This window comes from Silurus aristotelis (genome assembly GCF_946808225.1).
Source record: "Silurus aristotelis genome assembly, chromosome: 21".
Taxonomy (NCBI): domain Eukaryota; kingdom Metazoa; phylum Chordata; class Actinopteri; order Siluriformes; family Siluridae; genus Silurus; species Silurus aristotelis.
The window spans coordinates 12,209,177-12,234,989 of record NC_139594.1 but is presented as its reverse complement, the minus strand read 5'-3'; the positions used below and the strand labels follow the sequence as shown (position 1 = coordinate 12,234,989).

The 25,813-nt window shown below is 39.8% G+C and overlaps 1 protein-coding gene across 1 annotated transcript in view; it reads left to right on the top strand.

Moving 5' to 3' along the window:
• The first annotated feature begins 2,358 nt into the window (after nt 1–2,358).
• gatad2b (GATA zinc finger domain containing 2B) overlaps nt 2,359–25,813 on the top strand; it is a 37,137-nt gene continuing 13,682 nt past the window's right edge. Inside the window, exon 1 of the mRNA XM_083523324.1 lies at nt 2,359–3,192. The gene's annotated coding sequence lies outside the window, so the exon portion shown is untranslated. The remainder of the gene's footprint in view (nt 3,193–25,813) is intronic.

Sequence of the window (25,813 nt, the reverse complement as noted above, 5' to 3'; positions counted from 1 at the left end):
GTGATGTCGCGCTATGTTGGTTTTTGTAGCACAGGGTCTTGGAGAAACATTGTCTCATTTCACTGTGTACTGATGTCAGCTTTATATAGTTGAAATAACAATAAACTTCTTGACTTCTTGAATTGAGATCTGTTTGCAAGGGAAGGATCTGGTCTTTCTAACCTTTCTAACACAAAGCAAGTTGATGTATTGTGGTAGGTTTTATTTGCTCGACAATCGAAACAAACCTTAACCCAAACCACACTGCACTGCATCAGTTTCAGTATGGCTATGGTGATAATGCTCATTCAGTGTTTGGTAATGATGTGGAAGTGGGCTTTACAGTTGTGGTAGCCCTCTGACATGTTACTTTGTGTCAAACACTATTTTTAAATTTCATCGTTGAGCATTATATTTTTGACAGAAGTTTTTGCTACAATTGTTGGTTGTCACTTGTGATGATATGCCTGATAACAACTATAGTTCCGGTAAGGTGTTGCATACTGGACAGTTCTGGTTAATGGACCTTGCTGGAGAATGCAAAGCGCACGGAGAGCGGCCCGGGGACGAGATCCAGCAAAACCAGTACAGGAGCATCGAATACTAATGTATGAAAAAGCAGGTCGAAAAGACAAGCATGAAAATCTGAGAAAGGTGCAGACATGCAAGTGTGTGTTGGCATGATTGTAAACTCTTTTCCCGTGTCCTCAGAAAAAAATTAACAATTAACAATTTTTTTTTGCAACCGATATGGATGGAACGATGAAACGCACCGTTAGACCTCCTGAAAGTTTAAAATCTGTTGACTGTTTGAAAAATACATTTAAAGTTCATTTTGAAAAATTCAGTGATGCTTTGGTTGTGATATTGTTATAAAAGATTTATTGTTGGCATAAGAACAAACTAGTAACAAAAAAAAAACATTTCAAAGAAAAGTAGTTTACTTTCAAAAGGGGGAAAGATGAGATGATATGCCTGATAACAACTATAGTTCCGGTAAGGTGTTGCATACAGACACTTCTGGTTAATGGACCTTGCTGGAGAATGGAACGCTATGTGTGTGGGCATATAATAAATCAGCAGAAGCTGCAGCAAATCATCGTCCCATGGCATTAATAACATATCATCACTCATGAAGAAGATTTTTTATTTTGTAGTGCTACAATATATGAACTAAGATAACGTTTTTGCCATGCAAAACTAGTCAACAGCAAAATAATGAACATGCTCTGACACCATGCAGTAAAGTAGAAATAATCTTACTATATCAAAATAAATTATCATATAAAAAAGAAAACATACACCTGACCATCACACAGCTTCCTTACCTGATATCAGTGCAAAAAAATTCACTAATGATCTTTTATTAATTGGGCAGATTACCTAATGCTATGGTCCAGAATCTAGTGTATGACCCTTTCCAGATTATAACAGCAATGGGGGCTTAATCTGAATGAGATGTTTAAAAGTACATATAAGCAATAGTGTCCAGAGACGTTTGGAAAAACTGTACTGGGACTATATACTGCTACTTAAGAATGAAATTGAAATCCCTTTACTTATTTTCTCTACGTTTGCTGCAGAATCTATATCTCTATCTATCTATCTATCTATCTATCTATCTATCTATCTATCTATCTATCTATCTATCTATATATATATATATATATAATCTACAGACTATCACAATTCTAAACTTTCTGCTTGTTTGCTCATATATCTCAATATGTGTAATAGTCATGCAATATAATAACCATATAATTTCAAGATTTATTTTGCTGATTAGATTGATTTTGCTACTGACTCCCCTGCTAATAGGACTTAAGTGATGTACTGTACCAACATACAAAGGGTGTGGTCCACTCTCTGGCTATGTACACCTGGTGTTTATATAAAGTTCTTAAAATAAGTTTTGCCAGGTTTAACTGTCCAACTTTACCTAATGCTCCATTATAACTAATGTCGCTTTACTTTCTGCACACTGCAGGAAACAACCACTGCGTGCGTATTTTTTATTTATTTTTTTAAAGGAAGCGCAGGAGCCATATTAAAAAAATATTTGAGAAATAAGCAAATGAATCCGAATCTTTTGTACAAGACGCTGCACTGACCCGTGCTGCCTGTAGAGGGCGGAGTACACTTCATAAACCCTAATAAAGATTTAAATCACCCCAAAGACATGATCATTCTTATAAATGACTTGATTATTCTGTATAGAAAATTATTTTTATTATTATTATAAATATATACACAATATAAAAATGATAAAAATCCTTTAACAGGCTGATCATTGATCAATAATTGAATCAGAATGTGTTACAGTAAATATGCTGTATTATTGTTGTATATAAATGTAATAAAGGACAATCCAAGCCGCTTTCCAAATATAAGCTTACTAAATACTTATTAAAGTAGGTCATTAAGAGACAATGAGCGCACTGTTTTCTGTGTAGGCAACACCGACAACAAGACTGTATTACCGGTAAAACATTAACTAGGTACGATCTTAATGAATCAAAGCTACAATGTGTAATTAGCCCGAATAATGAATGAATACATGAATATATTAGACGAAGCGCCTCGTCGCCAATTATGCGCGTCTTAATCTAATATGGCGACAATAATTTTTCTGAGACGCTGCGGAGGAACATGTGATCAGACACGTTTCTCATCATCCAGCTCAAGAAGACGCACAAAGTTGAAGATCATCTAACGGTCCGTTGTAGCAGGATGGGGTTTTAGACACGTGTAGAAGCGTGTGTTTGTTGTTCGTTTAAATGGTGCCGTTTGAGCGTCTGAGCAGCGGAGCAGCAATGCGATCCGGCCGCCCGGCCTGCTGGAATGAAGAGGGAGTTAATATGGCTGTCCACAGTTCATCTGCCAGTGTAGTAGTAATCTCGCCCTGCGCCGCTGACACGACGCGCATAACAAACCCGGGGAGTTCGCAGCGTTTCGGAGCTGCTTGTCCCCTCCCCTCCAGACACAGACAACAACATTCACGATAATAGGGGCGCGTCTCCGACACCGCCGCCGACCAATAAGCCGCGTGTCTGGGCAGAGAGCGAGCGGCCGAGCGCAAGCCGGGGCCCAATCAGCGCTTTTGTGTTCACTGCCGGCGCCGGGGACTGCACGGGGAACAGAGGTGCCGCAGCGCTTCAGGATCGGAGAGTGAGCCCGGAGCCAGAGCAACCTGAGGCGGTGAAGGCGAGTCAGGTGAGACCGAGGCTCGCATCGCGGCCTACTGGGGCTCAGACGAGATTTCTTTTTTTTTCTTCTTTTTTTAAATATGCAGCGGCGGATTTTGAAGCGTCAGAATATACACGAGCTGAAACCAAAAAATACATTGCTTTCAACAGACCACGTTGATAAACAGTCTGAATCCGTAGTGGATTCGCATTTAGACAATAGCACGGCTAAGCTTTCAAACTGTTTTAAAGTGCTTTCACTAATACGGTATTAAAATGGTCTCGGGGTTTTTTTTTGTTCCGGCGCGCACCGATTCAAGTGTCTGGCGGATTTAATAATATATATTTAAAAGCAGCATTGAATAAATGTATGCACGCAGTCTGGGTACAGACTGCAACATTTTTTTTTTTTGGCGTCTGAAAAGCCGTTTCATTGTTTCATCTCGAGTCTCTGGGGGTTAAGGCAGATCGGCGGAGGAAGCCGAAGCGTCCTGGTTCTACTGGAGAAAGGCTCGAGTTCTCCAGCGAGGCGCTTCGCAGTATAAAAGCCCTGAGAGCTCAGTGTAAAGCGCTGTCATTTATCCGCCAATTCTATTAGATACAGTTTGTTAATTCCGAGCGAGCTCAGAGAGCTGGCCATCCGGGGATCAGTGTGGTGGTGGTGGGTGAGGGCACACGGAAGCGCACGGCGGAGAGCTGATGTGTGTATGATTTGGAGGAGGAGGAGAAGGAGGGGGGAGCAGATCCGAAAATGCATCAGCCATTTACGTAAGTGAGGACGCTGTCTCACTCTCAACTTGCTCCATATGCACGCAAATGGCTGCCCAGAAGCACTTTGACAGGCAGGCGTGAGGCAGGCTTCAAAATAAAATCCGGCGCAAATGCATGTATTGATCACCACCAAAAACACAGCCACTGACTGACACGGGTAGAGATGACTTTCGGGAAGAAAGTCTGATCAATAATAGATGTCTTCTTTTTTGTGTGGGTTTTTTTTTTTTATTCCCCCCCCCCATCCTTACAGACAACGAAATAAGTGAGAGGCGTCTGATTTTTCTGGTCTTTATTCCCTGAATAAAGCGATCAGTCTGCATTAGAGGATCTAAAGAGCTCATTTCTTTGCTGATCATGCATTTTTCTTTATAGTATTCAGCAAAAAGAGTAACAACAGAAGGTTATAACATGGCAATTTGCAGCACATTGTTAAGTTTTTTTTGTTCACTAGACAAGACTCACGTGTAGACAACGAGAACTTATTGTTTTTAGGACGTGGTAAATGCCTGATCGTGGGGTATATTATTGCAGGGAGATTTTTGAGTGACTTTGTTTCTAGTCCATGTATATTTTTAGATTTGCACTTTAATGCTTCTGACATCCAAATATAGTACTGAAGGATTATTTTGTCATGTGATCATGTTTGACAAGTGACTATAACAATTCAGGATCTTCTGAACATTTTCTGTTTTTAATAGCCGGGTACGTGAAACTGTACCGGTTCTGAGATCCCGAAAAACTTTCTTCCGCCGTCTCTCTTGCCAAGTTATGTGAGACATCAGAGGCACGATCACAAGCATTCTTGACAGTAAATGCACCACTTGATTGCATCAAAAACTGCCAGATTTGATCAGGTCAGAGTTTCTGTATCCGTGTCAGATCAGTATTGCTTTCTTCTTCTTATTCTGTTACTGGACTGTTTTGAGGAAGGAAGGAAGAAAGGTGTGGAATTATTCCACTAATGATTTTTTATAGCGCTTTTCTGTATCGTAGCTCATTCAGACTGTATATTTAGTATTTCTGTCATCCTTCACAAACATAATCCTACACCTTAGCGGCCCTGGTGTCTACTCGTTTCTGTTCGTATCCCCATACGTTGTTTGGGTTGTCCATCTCACCGCCTCATCTGCAGCTTAAATACATGCTTATTCTATCATGTTCACAACAGCCACGTCAAACAGGAGCCAATTGTTGTTTTCTGACTCTGTTCATTTTAATAGCAGTTACTGCACACTGTGAGGGCACCCCACTAGTATTACATCCTCAGGAGGGGTCTAGACAATGTTCTTATTGACTGTTGTGCTCTAAGACATTTAGTTTGGACTGCTTTCCTTCCCCCCTTCTCTGACAGACTTGGGAAAGAAAAGCAGGGTCGTATTTGTTTCTTTTCTGTCTCCTTTTTTTAAGCTATTCATCACTTCAGTCAACTTGTGGTCACAGCCTGTGAAGGGATTTCATGCAGTGTGCTCTCTTTAATTTCCACGGTGCAGAGTTGCCGCATCTCGAGCGACTGCCTGCTGTAGAGCTAAACCCATGAGATCTGCGTTATGTGTCACCAGGTGATTAGATGGAATGCACCGTGCTAGGGTACGACTCTGTGGGCTGGCTAATTTTTATCAACATAAATTTCACATCTGAGGCATCCCACTGTAAAAGTGAACTTTCTACCAGATGTCGCGGTGGTGGTGCAGCTCCGTTCAGCACTTTAGAACAATTTACCGCCTTTCATGCATTAAGTGACTGTTTTGAATAGAATAGCAGAATTGATCCCAATATAATGCAGGGTATTTGTTTGCCGAAGAATAAAAAAAAATTTGTCGGATTGATGCGTCCACATAATTCTGCTCCCTGCTGATGTAACACACTGGAAATAGACCGCATTTAGAAGCGCTCTGGAGGCTTGGCCTCTCAGCACAGACACTTGTCCTGGCTAAAATCGTCAGAAAAGGCAGTGTTTAGAATTAGCTGTGTCCGTTTGGCAAAGACTGCTAGTAGACGAAACAATGTGACTTGTACCATAAATATGTACCAGTAGATTTATAACAGCAGAAAATGCACTGGTCAAAAGTCTGGAGAACCAAGCAGGTCATTTCTGAATGAGGAGAATAAGTGTTATATTTGTTCCATATATGATCTAACATTCAACATTTGGCAATAGTTTTTTTTTTTTTTTTTTTTATAAAAAAGCTTTCAGTCATGATCAGTTTTGTGCTTCTAGGAAAAATCCACCAGGGACATTAAAATTTTAATGGAATTCTACAATAATTTTATTTTTTTTTTCCCAAAAATGTTTTATTTTCATTTTGGTTAACAGGTTACATTAATTACAGTGGCATTTGATTACCTACTGATCCTTTTTTCCTAAACAGAGTGATGCAGCAACACATTAGTCCTTTAGTCTGTCCTGCTCTCACACTTCCTCTACTTTACACTCAGCTTTAACAGAATGTTCCAAAACTTATGCTAATACCGCTGCCAACGACATCACGCTTGTCATCTCATAGATTGCGAACTAGCCGAGCTGAAACTATTCTGCAGCTCAGCGCAATTGTGTCATGCAACTGCATCACATTGCATTCTGGATCTATTGGATGCACTGGGTTTCACATTACTGCGACTTTGAACATCACAAAAAACTGGTGAAATGAGTAAAGAGACTTGCTGTTTTGTTCTCCGAAGGTAACATTGATATTGTTCCATTATCACTTGTGTTTGAGATTGTTGAAAAATTGCCCTTGTGATATTCACACAGCACACAATCACTAACCTTAACAATACATCACCGACTAACAAATTAGCACCAGAACCACAAAAAGACCATAAGATTTCAGTGCATTGAACATATTTTATCAACTTCAGGGTCGTGTTTTAATTGCAATTTGATTTTAGAGAGAAAAATAAATTGGATAAAAAAAAAAAAAAAAACGATGGATAAACTTCCGTCTTTGATTTATTGGCACATTGATAGGCTGCTGTTCACCTTCTATCAGGAGTATCAATATTAACATGTCGTGTTGAAAACATGTTACCTATAAGAAAAGGCATAAATAAGCAAACTTTTTTTTGTTGACTTCACACTGCAAAAAGGGGGCATGCTTATGTTGGATTTTTTTTGCCCCTAGGACCACCTGAAGAAGACAAAGAAATATATTTGAGCCATTTAATGGATGATTTTATATATATATATATATATATATATATATATATATATATATATATTATATTTAGCAGTTAAATTATATATAAAATAGTTCTTGTTTGTATATGTGGAGACAGTTGCATGACATTGGGTTCCCAGTGTTTTGTTCAATCTTTTAATTGAACAAAAATAGTTTTTTAGTATCAGGAAATGAACATCAATAGCCTGTAATTAAGAGAAATTGTATAAAGTTTTTATCATCTTTAAACCCTTAAATGAAACTCTTGAGGGCGTGAAGCTTTGTTGCTTGCTGCATGCGCTGCTAATTGATGCTAATGAACTCTTGTGAAGTCTATTAATAAACGAGGATTTCTTTTTCCGAAGCAGAATAACACTATACTCAATGGTGAAAAATCTTCATGCTGCAGCTGATTTGCCTGAATGTCTCAGGATTTGAAAACTTTACTACCTGTTTCGCAGTGACGGTGATTAAGGATGTCACTTAGATTGCCGGCATATTTTGCCTGCACAATTGTTTACGGCCCTGTCCCCATTTGATAACGCATCACCGTCTGATGCTGCAGGCTCTATAATCTCACCCATATATACACATTTGCGTGTTTACAGCAAATCTCGTGGCGTCCAATTACCATCTCTTTAGAAGTCTATCTTCTTGCAATTCAGGAGTGGTGAAAACCACACACAGTGTCTTTGATGGATATGAAACCTGCTCCGGTGTCATTCTGAAACGGCTTCTTGAAGCGTCTCTGCTCCATGTTGGATGACTAACATATTTTCCCTCGAGTTGCCTGAAACTGCATGTGGATTGCAGGTTTTTATTTTTGTTTCTTTCATGGCTATTGGATGGAGAATAGAAACAATTGATGCACTTGACTAGTTCGGGTTGTACTGTGGTGCTGTACAGTTGAATGAATGAACCAGCTGGTTTAGGGAGGCCTCATGCAAGCATTTGTAAACCTGGTATTTTAAGCTGGATAAATGGCTCACTTTCTGATTGTAGAGCCAGATTTAAAAAGTAGCCGGAAATGTGCCTCAAACCAAGACAGAACAGAAATTCATACCTACGAGAAGTAGAACTGAAGATGGCAACATAGTAACCCACATGAAGTAGCATAATAGTTTTTGGAATTACTTTACACTGCTGCTCCTACAGTGTGGCATGAAGGTTTTTAAAAGAACCTGACAGTTTAGGAGTTTCTGAGTGTTGCTTAGATTCTCTGGTCTGTTGTTTTATTTAAATATGGGTACAATTCGATTTTAGAATTGCGGGTTGAACACAATCTGGTTGTACACTTCGAATTAACTAAAGGAATATTTGGTAGGAATGGGCATATGACATCTTAAACCTTGACATTTTGTATGCCATATGATACACTCACCACCACTTTATATGGACAGCTGTGCTCTTTGTCATTCATGCATTTATCTAATCAGCCTGTGGTGTCCAAGTCCTGTATAGGTCAATAGCTTTAGTTAATCTACACTCAAATTAACCACTTTTTTACTAACATGGTGAGATGAAAAGCATATTGCACAACATATCAAACCTTGATACAGATGGGGCTACAACAGCCAAAAAAATGGCACAGGTTTCCACTTCTTTTATTAGCACAGGCAAATCAAAAACTTTGCCTGGTTGCATGGTGTGTGCCTACTGTAGTTTTAGATTCCTGTTCTTGATGTTTAAAAAGTACCGTGAGCTAACCTGACTGAAAACGCTAGTGTAGCCAGGCCAATGCTGCTGTAGATTACTTTGGGACAGGTGGACTTGGACACGTTCAATTTTAATTCCGCTCTTTTATAATGCATTACTGTACATTTTGATGTAGTAGCCCTACTGCTGGACTGCATGCAAGGCAGCCCAGTCAAATTGATTGGAGAAAAAAAAAGCAGTGAATAAGGCATAACATGTGAAAACGAAAGGCGTTTGAATATTTTACAAAGTAAATAATGAGTAAGAGACAGACAAGTAGATGGCAGGTTTGAGTTTCTATTTCTTTTTTCCCTGTACTGGTTCATGCTGCTTCAGCCAGAACCAAAAGCTAGCCATAGACCATATATAAGGTAATCGTATATACGGTCTGTTAAGCAAACGTGCAGCCAGTTGACCTGGAAATCAAACTGCTACTCTGTGCAATGATGCAAGCCATCATGTGATATTTAGACCCATCATAGGCAGGGGGACAGGTCACGGACAGGTCCTGGAGGAATAGATAGCGCTTAGGTGTTCTGTCTGGAAGCCAACATGCACTGCCTTTTTCAATCTTACTGCACACTACTCTGATGGGGTGTAAGATTGATGTGACACTGATGTGACCTACTGTCTGTTTTCAACTCAAATTAAATATGCTAAAAACTTATGATTATTGCTACTGTCCTTTAATTGATCATACATTTTTAATTATTGTACATTTTAGAGCCTCTTAACTAATGTTAAATTTTCTGCAAACAACCAGAAAGTCCCTTTATATGCATGTGATCGTTTTCTGTTAATTTGGCTGGACACAAAAAGACAAATCTTGTTATCTTTGGTCCATACACATACAAATCCCTGCTCTACTATGGTGTACTAGGTGCTTTCATTTGGTGAAGTTCATTTACAAGGTCAGAAGTGTATATACGGCCCATGTAATATTCCTGTGTATGTCAGAAGGGTGTCCAAATCTTAGATGCGCTTTGACTGTCCAGGTTTTATATGAAAATCAAATCTTTTTGCAGCTTTCTCAGTGAACTCACTGCTAGTCTGCTGCTTTTTAAGGGACTCTAAATGATCTAGTCATAAAGCTCCACTGCTGACTATTTAAAAGTTGTTGCTCTTCTGGTACCTCTATTTTGTGATTTGGGGCCCATTATGTAGGTTACACCATGTTATTAATTTTCATAACACGACCCCTTTGGACTAATCACACACCACTACTTCATCGTTTCTTCTTGCCTTGCCTTACTTTTACAGCAGTTCTGGGACATGTCATTACTTTGCCCTTTTACCCATAGCAGGTTCTTCAAGTTGGCACCTTCTCATCACCTCAGGCATGTTTCCTTGCAAAAATCTGTCATCTTTGAGGCTCGTTGACTTTTTCTATAAACTGTGTTCCTGCTCTGAAGACACCTGTCATGCCAATGTTACTGTCATACTAGTAAAGTTAATGTTTAATATGAAATGTTTTGGATCATAACTGAGAGCTCTTCTGTATTGGATAAAGGGAATGTTTTCACCCATATGGTACGTCCTCACCTTGTCTTATTACTGACCACGGTTGTTACAGTATTTCACAGGTTGTCACAGTTAGATCAGATGGATACTTTATTAAAATCGAATTAAATTTTTTATAAAAAGAAAAATTTATATAATTTTTTCTAACCATGTTTAATTCCTTTGTAAAAAAAAAAAAAACCACAAAAAAGCGTATTGTATCACATGACATGTTGGTAACTTAATCATGTACACCACCTTTTAAATGCATAGAACATCATGTGATCAGAACTTAAAAAAAAGCCATCTGTCTATTTTTGTCTTAGCAGTGCTGCGAAATGCCATGGTAGTGAGATTATTTATTTTTTTTGCAGTCGAGTTCTTTATAGAAATCTTTCCGCATAAAGAATTTGGAATATATTTCTTCCGAATATATTTCTTCCGGTTTGAAATGATCAATTAATAGCATGATGGGGGAATACCGGGATATTTATAGACCCGGGTTTCCTACTGTGAAATTTTCTGTAACTGTAACATCCTTATTCCTGACTGCCTCATTTAAAACCGCAGCTCTCTGTATCTGTACAGACAGATCCCAGCACCTGGTCGTTTTATTTGAAAGCCTGATCGAATGATCTATTTTTTAAGGCTTTCCAGAAGGTGTAACTCAACCAAACTTGACATATCTGACCCTTGCAGTCAATTATTTTTAATTCTCTGCTTTCTGGTGTAAGTGTGGGGATTTTCCAGCATGTGTATGACAAACCTTGTTACTTTCATCTTCACAAATGTTCCTTACCAGATTTCGGCTCCACTTATTAACACACAGGCTCCATTAAGTGTGTGTGTGTGCACTTTTCAGACTGTCTGCACTCAGTCTGTGCTTTTGATTAATAGGATGCACATTCAGATTAGATTGCTTGTGTGTCATTTCGCATGCTTAATTGCATTTGCTGCTTCTTGCTCGATTTCTTTGTTTCCTTCAGCATAGTCTGTTTCCCTCTTACCCAGATCAGCCCCATTTTAAAATCTCTCTGCTACCTCACTCTCTCCAGATGGCTCAAGTTCCAAGGTTTTTTTATTTTTTTCTTTCTCTCTCCCCTCTTTTTTTTTTTTTTTATTTAAACAACGTATGCCCCACCCTGTGGTCTGAAGTTCCGCAATGAGGCTTCTTGTCAAGGTGCCAGGTTTTATATTCAGCGTCTCGTAAGAAGTAAATTTTCCTTTTGCTGCCCTGAAAGCACAGGAGCTTTATGCCCCTCCTCTTACTCTCATGCTCTACCCCCCCCCCCCCCGCCCCCCTATGTCTTTCTTTTTCCTCTCTCTCTCTCCATCTCTTTCTGTCTTCCTCTGATGTCCTGACCACTAACGGCTACATATTAAGAGATAATTCCATACCCCGAGGTTACAAACCGGCTTAGACCGGCTCTCTCGCATTCTGACTCCATTGGGTACCCATTTTATTTATTTATTTATTTAGGTTGTTTTTTTTTTGTTTTGTTTTTTTTAAAGAAAAAAAAAAAACATTGTGACTCACTGGCTTTTTTTTTTAAAGGAGCAGCAGTCTAATTTTCAATTGCACACCAAGGTACAAAGCCAGACATATTATTGATGCAGTACTTCACGTGCACGTACAGCTCACAATCAAGGGAGACGGTCTGGTTTATTACGTTGCACCAGTTTAGATGCAGACTATATCAGCTTTTCCATTGCGTTACAATAACCAGTCTAACGTGGCACAAAAAAAATGCCTCATGTTAGTTACATCCATTTTTTTTTTCCTCATATGTTTGCTTTAGCATTCTTGTGGTTTCATTATGAGCATCAGTGCATTCTTCTTTAATCCAGGGCTTGGAGCATGGGTATGCTCAGTCCCATCTCGGTTTTCTGAAGCATTTAGTAAACCGGTCGTCAAATTATCAAAATCATCAAATTCTTGGGGTTTTTTTTGTTGTTGTTTTTTATGTATAGCCATTGTGAGCACACCTGTGGTTTTTTTTGTTTTGTTTTTGGTGATGTAGAAGGAGTGAACAAAATGCTTTGGACATTTTCAGAGTTTTGTGTGTAAAATCTCATGTTGTTCTTGCTGGCGTTTTTATAGAATCGTTTTCATTCATGTTTTAGCTGGAGCAGACAGTCCAGTCAGTGGTGAAAATGAGAAACAGTGTTGGGTAGGCATGTCGGACAGAACAGCAGTGGTCTCTCTGTGTCCTTTTGGCACCGGACGTACATCCAGCCGATCCACAGCGACATAAATGGAAATTAATTTTAATATTGGGTTATGCAAGACTGCTGACTCTTTTCTGATATGATGTGCAGGATATGCTTTGCATCCTCCTCTACCTGCTGTCCATGTTTCTAAAAGGGCTTCCCTGTTTGGTCTGGATAGACCTGGGGAGGGGGTTTCTCTTTACAGCATTCCCTCACAGAAACTCACTTGTGCCTTTTCCTTCTCTGTTTTACTCTCTCATTCTCGTGTTTCTTTGTCTTGAACTTCACCCCCACATACATGCAGCCTTCCTCCCCTTTTGGCCCATCTCCTCCACCCTTCTCCCAAACATCCACTCCCTCCCTCGGGCGACAGCAGAAGAATTGATTAGTGGCATGGCGTAAAAATAGAAGGGCCTGTTGTCATGGCAACGGACACAATGAGCTGTTGTCTTGTTTAATGAAGATCAGGGTCTTAAGTGTTATAGCTGAATGAGCTTGTGCAGGAGACGCTGCTCACGCCTAGGTGCGTCAAACGCAGCGTACATGCGTACAGAGAGACTGATTTGCTCGTTTATACAGCAGGGATTGTACCATACTGCTGTTTCCTTGTGTTTACATGTACACAGGTATGTGTGTGTGTGTGGATGTTTTGGGTGAAGACAGATATAGTGACATTGTATCATGCACTTGCAGTCGGAACATGCATTATTGCCAGTAAACCCACATTTTGTTACTTCCAGCTCGTATAAACCGGAATACGACCAGTTACAGCTCTGTTGCTGAGGGTCCGACTAATTGGCCTCATTAGTGTCAGAAAACTTGTGCAAATTTTCCTCACATTTCCAACAGCCCCTCCCCTGCAGCAATAAATGTACAGTAACAGTAGATTAATTTGTGGGCTGGTCAGATCTGTGGTCCAATTAGAGTAGAATCCAATGAGCTTAGTTTCGCTTCTCAGCAGCTTTAAATGATTAGTGTTCATACAACATGTCATGCATTGTCCTCCGTGTTCCTTCTCACCAATTTTCTGCTCGAAAGCGTGATTTCAGGTTTCGCTTAAAGAAAGAAAGAATGCTGTTGTCTGCTCATCTGCTTTAGATAACCTCACTTTTAATCGATAATTGTTCGCTGATGACACTTTATAGTTTGCAGGCAGGCCAGTCAGCAGCTGTTCTGAGAGGTGATACGGCAAGATGGCTTTTCTTATTTCTAATAAGCACACGCTTTTCCATTTCCTCTCTGCTGCAACGTTCCAGTACATTTGTGAACGCTGGTAATCCCTTTTTATCAGATTTAGTAACTGATTATGCCGCTTTTATGTTCCCGTGAAGAATGGGGCTGAGCTGTTCTCACCCTCGCACTCTTTGCTTTGCTTATTTTTAGCATTCCATTGAGGTGCAAGGAGTCGTTAATAGAACGCGGGTCCCATTCACCAGGTTTTTATATGCATACTGTACACGTTTAGGTTTTAGCTGTTTTTATAATGTCTTTCGCACAATTTATTTAAATCTTTAATATTTTTTGAAAAACTCAATCCAATCCACGATCTGATTGGTTGCTTAAATATGTAGTACAATGTAGAACTTATATCTTTTATATAAGTTCTACAAACAAGTTTTACTCCCTTTCACAGATCAGTGCCCCCTGGTCTGGTCTGGTGTGATGAGATGAGAGAAAGCTCGGCCAAGCATCAGGTCTCCTCTCGAGCTGTGAATGTAGTAATGGCTGCTTCATGATCTCATAAGTGCATTGCTGAAGTTGTATTTCTGCTTTTGCACGCCTTCAGGGAGGTCATACTAGTGCTGGAGTGCTGCTGCCTGTGAAAGTGAGCTCATAGAGGTGACTACAGCACAAGGGGACTCACTGCCTCGCTGTCATTTTTAACATCTGAAGAGCACAAAGGCAAGAGTGGATATCATTGCTGTGGAAATAGGAAGCGGACTTGCTCAAAAGTCTAAAAACTTTCCCTTTGCGCTCGCACACACACACACACACACACACACACACACACACACACATTTTCTTCTTCATTTGCTTTTCCATCCAACAAACTAGCTCTCCTCTAGCATATGAACACTACATGCTTCATCTAAGACACGTGAAGCCAAAGACCGCGGCATCTTTTCAAACTGCAGCTCATCCTGTATCACAGCACAGTGCAACTAGTGCACCTCCACAACCTTCCAGATGTCCACAGTTGGTCAGTGTTGCAATGATTGACAGGAGAGTGAGTATTCATTTCCTCTCACCCAGAGAGCATGACCAGATTGCTCCCTTGTTCTCTCAGCCACAGATGATGGTGGCAACGGTTGGACTCAAACCAGTAATTCCATTCAAAATCAATTTTATTTGTATAGCCCTTTAAACACTGGAAATTTTCCCAATGCAGCTTTACAGAACTAAATAATTATTAATATAAATTTCACATTCATAAATTAGTCACTAAGTTTATTCCTAATGAGCAAGCCAGTGGCAACTGTGCCAATAAAAACTCCATAAGACAATATGAGGAAGAAACTTTGAGAGGAACAAGACTCACAAAGGAACCCCTCTTCATCTTGGTGATACCAAATGTCCATTCATCAACAAACTATTCAGTTTCATCATTGCTGAGGTTATCAGCAGTTCCTTAATGGGCAGTTGGGTGAAAAACTGTTTGTGGTAGACCCAAGCCATTGTAGCAAACAGTTTATTTTAATTGCAGTAAAAATTCATCTTCATGATTCTTGTCACCCAGAGGAGGATGGGTTCCTCTTTTGAGTCTGGTTCCTCTCAAAGTTTCTTTTTCATACCTTCTAAGGTAGTTTTCTCTTGCCCCAGTCCACCAGGCTTGCTTGTTGGTGATAAGTACATACATAAATACATTTATAGTGAGTATATATAGTGACTGTAGCGTAGCCTATGCATAGTTTCTCTGCTTGTTTATTGGTCGAAGTGTCCTATGATGTCAAAAAAAGGACTGAGTTAAAGATACATGTACTGTATACGATTTCGCATTCTTTATTTTCATTGGCTAAATCTGGTGACGTACGTCTTTCACTCCGCCCTTTTTTGACATCAGAGGATACTACAACCAATAAATAGCGGAAACCTACGATTTCTTGTAATGCTACTCATTTCTTATGAGCTGAATCTGGGCTCATTTGTGAAACAAAAAAGTTATGTACCAAATTTAAAAATTACGATAAAGTGGGACCGCGAGATTCGAACCACGATAAAATCCCAATTGTTAACAAAATACCAAAATGTTTCCCCCAAATTGAATCTTTATCTCTGTATTACAAAAGTTTTTTTGTGGATATTTCTCAATACCATGAGCAAAGTGTAGTTATCCAGGCCGGCTCATGAACAAAACTGAGTTCTCTGACTGCAGTGTAGCTCATTAATATTGAAATGATGTTGATTGATGGGGATGCTGTAGCTACATATTTAGGAAAGAAGTATCTCAGGAAGCATCACACCAAACCCCAAACCAAAGTTCCACTGTTGACACGTTAATGACTGATCATTGCTGCCATATCACTTAAGGTCAGATGAGGCTTATTGCTCCTTTCCCAGCTAGATCTTTGAAACTATTTTCTGGGGTAATATGACTGGATTTTAAGGCTGGGAATGACCAAATTCTTCATTAAAACAAAATAGCTCTAACATGTGACGCAATTTTTAAGTGTCACTTTTGGCTTAAGCACAGTGTGAGTTTTGTACTCCTTGCTAGGTTTCTTTTTTTTTTTTTTTTTTTTTTGATCATAGCATAGTGTGTGCATGACAAGATTCTGACCCTTTGCAGGCTACTACTCAGGTTTGATATAATCTACTTTACAATCAAGTCTACACTGATTTAAAACAAAACTTTATAACATACAGATATCTGTCTCTCTCTGAATCATGGATGAAACGGAATTTTAGCACTTTTCCTACAGCATGTAAAAACCTGCTTTTTTCTCACCTCATGCAATTATTTTTGCTTCTGTTGCAACTAGGAGTGTAATGGCACATGTATTCATACTGAACTCTTTTCAGTACAGGGCTTCCAGTTTGGTGCACATGTAGAAAATGTAATCTGTTTTTATGTGTGGAACTGGTTAAAGTCTTGAGTTCTTTCAGGAACATTCTAAGCGGAGTCTTTGCCTTGCACTTTAAATGCCGTCACTGTTTTTTTATTATTATACTTGAAAACATCGACAACAATGCCGAGGGTATAAAAATAAACTAGTGTCAGCACAGTGTCACTGTGGCTACTCACTCCGTACCGGAAATATAATTTGTAGTGCGTAGTAAAACTCATGATAACGGTCAGCGCTAATAATATGGATTCCTTAGCATTTAGCATTTTGTGTACAGCTTCAAGAATATCTCTTAAAAGGAGAAAGTCCTGACCATTCCACATATTGAGGGAGTGAATAAATGAAGGATGGAGGGAATAAAGAGATCTGTTCAAGTATGCTGAAGTAAGTAGAAAAGTTCATTAGAACATATTTAATTTTCTAAAAATAAAATGTTAAAAAACGCGCTTATTTACACGTTTTACACAAATGGGCTCTAACAAATGTAAAATATAAAATTTTTCCGTTTAATTCATTTAATACATTTTATTTGCGCCAGTTTATTTAATGACTTAATTTAATAAATAAAGCAATATACTTTTTTAATTTGATTTACTCTATTAAATTTCTTTTATGGAATTTTATTAAATATTATTTTATATATTATTTAACCAAGCATCTTATTTAAAATTTCTTTAATAATGCAAACTCTTGTTCACAAATGCTAATAATAATATTAACATTTAATTAAACAACAAGCAATTGTATGTTATGCATTTCTTCCCCCTAAGTTTACCGAAATTGAGCCGAACCGTGATTTAAAAACCGAGTTAAGTACCGAATCGTGAATTTTTGTTTACACCCTTACAACCAAGTTTTGAAATGTTCGAACATTGTTCAAAGAGGATACAGCTCTCGGCCATTATCTCTGTTGTTCAGGTTTGTCAAGGGAGCAAACTCTGGGTTTTTGCACCTTGAACATTTTATTAGTTGGATTAATTACATTTTCCAATAGCAACTGGCAAAAAGAAACAAGCATTAATCAGATTTGACAACAAGCTTACATTGAAACCCTGGTTAAATACCAAAGCACGAGCCACCCATGCTCATGACAAATATGTCTGAAAGTGCAAAGAGTGGTGTCAGGGCTCACACAGAGGACAAATTAGTTCTTAAATTAGGTTTTGTGTAAATGATTCAGGCACACAAGATCATTCTCTGAAATGTTTGTCAACGTAAAACACCACACAAAACCAACCAGGGCAGGCATACCTTGGAGGTTTTCTACAATGCAAGCTTAGAATATCCAGGCTTATTCAATCTCTCCTCACTCAAATTAGCTGGACCAGTCACTCCAGATTCCCCTGCTAATTCAGCCAAACCTGAAGTAATCAAGGCTCACAATCGATTGCAGAAGAAGCAAAATGTCAGTTCTAAGTAAGACAAAAAGCAACTTTTTCCTTCTCTGTCTGCTGTTTATTAGACTTTAACAGCTCTGATTATGAAAGAGGAATCTTGATAAAACCATACGAGCTGGCTAGCAGAAAATCTGTAAGAAAAGGTAGCTTACTTTACACTCTACACGCTTCTTTAAGCAGTAGGCAATGACCAGGAAGAACTATATAAGCTTCATAAATAAACCAAATTATTTATGATGCTATTTATTTAATAACTATTCATCATTTATACTTTTATAAGCATGGGGAAAACACTGTCAGCAGGTCAAGGTAAAGTATAAGATATTTTATATTTTTTGCAACCATTAATAAACCTGCCTCCTGGTTAATAAATATCTTAATTATAAGGCAATTAACTTAAAATAAGGCAAGCATCAAGGAGGAATTCCTAATTTCATATCCAACATTACGAAGAAATTCGACACTATGCAGTTTTTCAGTACATAGGTTTTCAGTAATTCCAGTAATGTGGAGCGATCCTAAGATCTTCTCTGGAAATTCTAGAGGGTCTCCGTTGCTAGAGGATTTGTTGTTCTGCCAGAATGATCAGGGAGCCAGTGGCCTGAACGCTTTTTGTAGTCTGCAGCCAATCACAAGCATTTTACGAAGGAAAGGACTACAAACGCTTTAGCTGTGATTTGGCTGCTTACTGTATCCGGCAGTCACAAAAGTGTCTGCAGCCTTTTGCTCAACATGGTTGACTTATTTGCTTCTGTGTTTCCTTTCTACTATTATTCCATAATCCACCACTTCTTCCATGGCTATGTGGAAGTTTGTATAAATATCTTCCCTTTTCCAGAAAGTAGTCATGGGAATGTTGAAGCTTTGATTTGAATTATGAGTGTTGGAAGATATGTAATGTATCCTTTATAGTATTCTACTTTATATATGTGTTATTGTAGCGCTCACCTGTATCAATACATTAGTCTGGGTTTTGTGTGTGTGTGTGTGTGTGTGTGTGTGTGTGTGTGTGTGTGTGTGTGTGTGTGTGTGTGTGTGTGTGTGTGTGTGTGTGTTTGGGGAAAGCCTTACTTGTAACTTGGTATGGATTGTATCTGTGCACTCTATGGAAAAGGATGTGCATCAAAAAGAGTTCTGAGAAATTCTCTTTATATATATATATATAAGTGATTTAAAAAAAACACACAGTTGTGTAGATTATGATATGAGTTCCAATTATATTTCCAATCGGAACAGGCTTTTCTCTAACAGTTCTATAAACAATTGTCGTGTCGTTGATGAGGAAGATTTTCAGCAGAACACAAAACTTGTTTTCTGCTGTAATTTTGAACTTTTCCACATAACTTCCCACCAACTTGTACACATCCTCAGGCGAAAGAAAGAGAGTAGCAGTGTAAAGCTTGAACAGAAAGGCCAGCCGTCATCTTTTTCCTTCGAGTTGGTAGCGCTTACCCTGTGTGACCCCGTACCAATCCTGCGCTTAGCAGCTTCAAACTGGGTTACTGCGCCAAAGGCTTCTGTTTGCGATAAATCACGCTCCTTACATTTAAGGTCAGGGAAAGTATTGTGCGACGGCCCCCGTTCACGGGGTTTAAGAGCTTCGAGCAGCATGTTTGTTGCGCATTGTTGAGCATCACTGTGCAACTGTGCTTAAGAACTTCTAAGTTTGCATACTCGCATTATTCTAAGCACACACCTCAGTAATGATGCAGGAGCCATTTTGAGATCTGTGAAGCTCGGCATCAGATGGAGCAAATGGGGAAGACTTAATCTAGCCAACTGAGCGGGTGGCTGATCAGACGGGCTGGATCTGCACGGGCACGTTTGGTTACAGGCCAACGTGGCTGGGGTGACAACCCCTGCACGCTCCTGATAAGCACCATGACCTGGGACGAATTGCAGTGAACGTTTGGAAAATTAAGAAGATGCTCTAGTGCTTTCGCGTGAAGAAATCAAGATCATTTTTGTTTTGTTGTTGCTTTGAATAAAGCAGTGTTCTGTCTCTGTGCACTCCTGCTGCCCTGTGTGAGGGATGTGATGCCATTAGCACTCGGGTTTGCGAGGTGGGGTGGGGAGTTGCATCAGCCAAATGAATTGTCATGATGCAGATCATGCGTGAAATGAGCTGTGGATTCCACCATGCACTCACAAATGGCCTTATTATTATTACACCCCATCGGCTGGCGTTTGGCCTGCTTTTACCAACCTCTGAAAATCTGTTGTGTCTTAGTGTCAAACTGATTGCCTTCACCCTGCATGTGTGTGATGAGGATTTAGGTATACGGGGTCTTCAGGGTGTAATGGCGTTTGGAGAAAGGGCAGAGGGAGGAGGACATCTTTGTTCACACAGCGATCTGATCGACAAGCAGCCGTGGCGTGTGCATAAAGAAAGCATAATACTGAAGGGGGGATGGGCAGACAGGGGAATTAAGGTTTGGCATTATGACAGGGTAGTATGTCAGGAGAGCACACTGCGCTGCTTTTCTTTTGGTCTTTTTTTTCCAGTTTATTACTCTTTATCCCCACGTCCCCTCATTTTATTTTATTTTTTTTAAACCTGTCTATCATAAATGCAAAGACTATGCAAAAAAAAAGTCCGCAGCTAACTCAGTACCTTAAAGGGGCCCCCAGAACGCAAGTGTGTGTGTTTATTTTTACAACACAGCGAGGGAAGAAATAAGGGGGGAAAGGAAAGGCACTTTTTTAAGGAATGGGGAGGAGGGGTGCAAAACGAGGGAGGGGCCACTTTTGGCTTTGTGGCTTGTGGCACAGCTGAAGCTGAATGGAGGGGGGGGCTTAAGGGCACAAAAGACAGCCTTATATTGGCACGATACATTAGGACCTCCGGCTAAAAGAAACAAGGTCTATAAAGACCTTCATGGCTTCAGACTATGAGGTCAGCAGCATCCTCACTTAACACTTGAACAGTAAAACAAATACAGAGCTTTCATAGCAATAGCAGTGTAACTGGTGTCTCAAAGGGCAGAAATGTAGGGTGCCTGTTATCCCCCCCTCCCCTCGGCGTCTGAGTGGTTAGGTGATCTCCTCTGTAGTTGCAGCGATATCACTTGAGTCTTTCTTCTGTAATCAGGACTGTATCTTGACTCCTCAGTCTCCTTCTTTCCTGCTCAGTTTCTCTCTCTTCGTCTCTTTCTTTTCATCCCCCTAGCTGCTGTTGCGTTTGTTGGCCGAGCTCCCGACGTTGCGAGTGTGTGTGCTGGATTGCGCGTGTGCAGGTTTCTGGGGAGGTGGAGTAGTGGAGATGCACAGGAGGAGGAAGGGAGGAGAAAGAGTCTGGTTTTTGTAGCAGCTGACTGAACTGAAACAGTCATTATATTATGTAAAGGAGGGGGGCCGGGGTGTGCGTGAAGGGGTTTCATGCTGACGTACAGCGCAACGCTTTATTCATTGGCTGGTTGCTGTCATTGTTGGTTGCATGTGTATTTCTCTTCTTCTCTCTCTCTCTCTCTCTTTCTCTCTCTCACATGCAAGGTGGGTGGTATTGAGTGATGGCATGGGATTACATAGCCAAGCTAATTTTTTTTCACCCCTGTTGACCATTAAGTCAGTATTCGTGGAACGCCAGAATAATATTTTACTAAAAGCAGGAGAGCTTTTTTTTCTGTCTAGCTGCCCCCCACCCCCCAAAGAGGTCGTCTCGGATTGCGATCACGGTTCCTTTTGTGCGTTTGTGTTAATGAACCTAATGTAGATTTTGCAGATATTCAGCTGCAGCAGCGTGACAAGCAACCGACTTAGGCACGATCGGAGTGCAGATATGTGGGGCTGTGAGTGATAAAACGATAGAACGAGCAATAATGAGATAATCGAGCTATGATTAAGTGATCAAGGGGCCAATTACAGCTGTGTTTAATTTATAATTGGGGATGGCTGTACAATGTGGCATTTTAAGACCAGCGAGACGTGGCTCCCCGGAGCTTAATTGCTTTCAGGGTGCAGTACGGCAGTCAGGGGCTCTCATTAACACGGCTGCTGATTGGCTCGCTCGCAGCAGTACAGACGTTTGTGGGGGGGTGACGTCGCGTTTGGCTAGCGGTTTGATCATTTTACCTCCTGCGTGATCCGATTACACAATGTTAAGCTTTCGTGACAGGGTGTGTAAAAGTTTGGAAATGTTTCTGTGTATGTGGTCTGTGGCAGGCACGGATGGTAGTTTTGGAAAGGTGTCGCAGATTTAATAGACGTACACTCCACCCACTCGCTTTGTTTACACAAGGTCACATCGGCCGCACGGGCGTGCGCTATACATGTTCATTAGTCATGTCTTACAGGAGGAAGGAAGAATACAGCTCATGCACTTTTTAGAGCTGGAACTAATATTAGATCCCCTGGAATGCCCCCCTCCCACGGCCATCCCTCAAAAAAGCGTTTTGGTTTGTGCGTGATTACTGCTCTCCCCTGAGGTCTTGCAGTATGGTTGGTGCAGTGCACTCATTGCAGCCTCACATACACAATCATTTGTCATAGATTAGATAGAATCTCTCTCTCTCTCTCTTTCTCTCTCTCTTTCTCGCTCTCTCTCTCGCTCTCTGTCTCTCTCTTGCTCGCTCGCGCTCTCTCTCTCTCTCATGCTCCCTCTGTTGTGAATTTAATGTAATGATTGCATCAAGGAGCATCGCTGTAGTCTGTCTGACATGCAGCAGAACGATAACAATCACATGGCTGTAGCATTGCAGCTCTTGCATTATAAACTTCCTTTCTTGCGAGTCAGATTCCACAGTGATGTGTGATCACTACACACTCTCAGATAAAAAAAAAAAACGACTTACCTTTCAGCGTTCAAACCCGGGTTGTTAACAGTTTGAAAGTTGAATGCTACCAGGAGTCCAGATGGAGGAAGTTGCACAATTTGAATCTGAACCGGTAAAAGGTGATAGAATAGAAAAGCATTTTAAGCAGTGTTACAGTCAAGTAACAACGAAACCATGACATCATTACGACCCTGGTAGAAATACAACAGAGGCGGTAACATTCAAGTCGTTTTTTGTTCCTTTTGTATATTCCTAGGGAAAGTAAATACCCTTTCAAAATCTAATTGAAGAAGCATAATTGGAGGTTAAGGACCACTGTTGCCAATTTTAAAAGGCGTGTTTAAATTGTTTGTGCTTTGGGAAGCAAAAATGTGGCTACACAGCACCTTTTCCTGTGCAGGTTTCTTAAAAGTGAGGAATGAGTGAAGCCAGAGTTTCTAAATTTAGTCCCCTTTTTTTTTTTCTTCTTCTTCCACCATGAGGATGTTAGTCAGTATGCAGGATCTTGGGCACAAGGCAGAAGCTTTTGTGAGTGATTTTTTTTTCCATCTTTAACGACCGCATGTGAATTTGTATGCGATGCATTTTTGTTTTCCTTTTGTACACGTTACATTATTCAGTGTATATACTAGCTTAATTCATCATTACATTACTAATATAGGGTATGTAGATTTGTGTGTGTGTGTGTGTGTGTGTGTGTGTGTGTGTGTGTGTGTGTGTGTGTGTGTGTGTGTGAGTGAGTGCGTGAATACATGCGTGTACTGCCATGTCTGATGTTAATGGCCAACCTCATACTAGCTGCTAGGACCAGAATACAAATGCCTCAGACAGATAAAGAGGTTCCGCCACTAACAATAGCCCACATAGTGTACACGCAGTCTCCACTGTTCAAGACTCCTCTTTTTATATATGCGTGTGTGTGAGGGAGAGGGAGAGAAGGAGGGAGAGAGAGGAAAAAAAAATAGGGAGGATGGAGGTTTTCTGTCTTCCTTCTGGCTACATAGTGTTTGACCATGCATGTCTAACTCTTGGAGACAAGCATACACACATGATCATTTAGATCGCTTATACAAGACACATGGCCAAACCTGAACAGACTCCTGTGTATATACCCCGATTTACAGACAGTTGATTATTTATGATCTCCCTTTCATGTGTTTCACAGGAAGATTCACACACACACACACACACTCACACACACACACACATACATACATACACACAGAGTGGCTCAATTAGGCCCAGGCCTGTGAGCATCCTCTCCCCTGTGGATGGTGTGGTGTGGTTTTGTCCAATTTTAGTCTAATGATTGCCTGATAGAATGCAGCTCTGGAGAACGGTGCAGTTTCATCCTGTTTCTGTTTTCCATTTCATGTCCACGTATTCTTGATTAGCCTAGCTGAGGATCTCGTACAAGTAGCAGCCTAATGAGCAGCATGCACTTGTCCTGTTTGTACTACTGTCTGGTAGTTTGTTCACTTACTACGGCCAAGAAACATCTGCTTTCTCTGGAAGGAACGACTAACCAACCAACACTGATGTGCAGTTGGAAACATAAAAAACAAGCAAACAAAAAAATGGTCATACGTTCAGCCATTTTTTTCCTATTGCAAATGGGATAAAGAAGGTTTGAGGTTTATCTGTGTCAGACAAAATTATAGGTTTAGATTTGTTTTCTATGTGTTTGGGTTGGTTTTAAAATACTTATAATTAAAGAGTATTAAAAAAGAGACGTGTAGGAGGGAGCAGGAGTAAAAACAAAAAATAGGTTCAAAAATTAAGAATTAAAAAGAACTTTTAAAAGAAAATCTTGATTCATGATTCTTTTAGGCCAATCAGTGACCAAGGAAGTGTGTGATGTGTATGTTACTATTTAAGTAAAAAAATTTTATTTATAAATGCATTACAGTAACGCATTTTAAAACCTTTCAAAAGGTTTTTTTCTTACACTTTATTTATTTTTTTTACCATGGCCTTAATCTTGTCCAAAAGTAATTATTTTGTTTGAAAATTGACAGTACATACAGCCATGACTCACACACCACATGCACTCCTGTCATACATCTAGTTATCAAGAAAATTGGGATTTTAATATTCACTGCATAACATTAGGACAAATTTGTTTCTTTTGACTATTAGCAGATGTGCAGGTCAAATTCACTCGCCGTGCAGTTTTTCTCTGTACTTTTGGGTGCTTTTACAGGTGTATGGTCATGTGATTTCTAGACCTTGTTCACAGAGAAAACAGGGGCAATAGTGGAGCTTGGATGTATGCATTAATGGTGTGAGGGCTAATTATGAATTGAATTACATTAAGAAAAATCTCAGTTCATAGGTTTATAGATTTTCTTGCTATTTTTGTATAGCTCTAGAAAATAGTAAAGACCTAGTTTGTGTACCATAGCAACCATTTCCTCTTCTTTTTCTTCCTGTCCTGAGTAATATTTGGTAGTTTGCATCTCACCGATCACATTAGGAGCTTGCGTAATAAAAACAGTGCTTGCAACCTTAAATACACAGCGTGTATTCAGTTCAGTTCCTGCAGGTGGGTCAGTTGAGGGTATTAACTGCTTTATATGATCGAACCATGCAAGAGCACTTGAATCTCACAATCTTGGGATGGTTCTGGGTGGGGGGTTTTTTGTTTTGTTTTTTGGATAGTTGCTAAAATCAAGTATAACATAAGCTTCAGTCCTGTTCTTTTGGATTTGCTTTTTCTACTAGTACTTCAGAGTAGAAAAGCCACGAAGTACAATTTTCTGATCCAGTTACAGCAGTTTCCAAGATGAAACCTTGTGTCTGTTTAGTTGTGATATCTGTGTTCTGTCAGTTAAAATGCTCAAGGGGTCAAATTTGATAAGATCCAAAATTCCAAATACTGAGTGTGATTCATACCATAATAAGTATCAGTCCCGATACTGATTAATGACTGGTAAATTCCCTACTTGTAACTGATTTGCAGTTGTGAGTTAAAATAGCACATTTCGAACCCCAGAAGATTTTCCTTTGCATTTTAAAACAAAGTTATCACCCTTTCAAAATTTCAGTCTTCATACAAAGGCCTTGGGCGTTCATTCC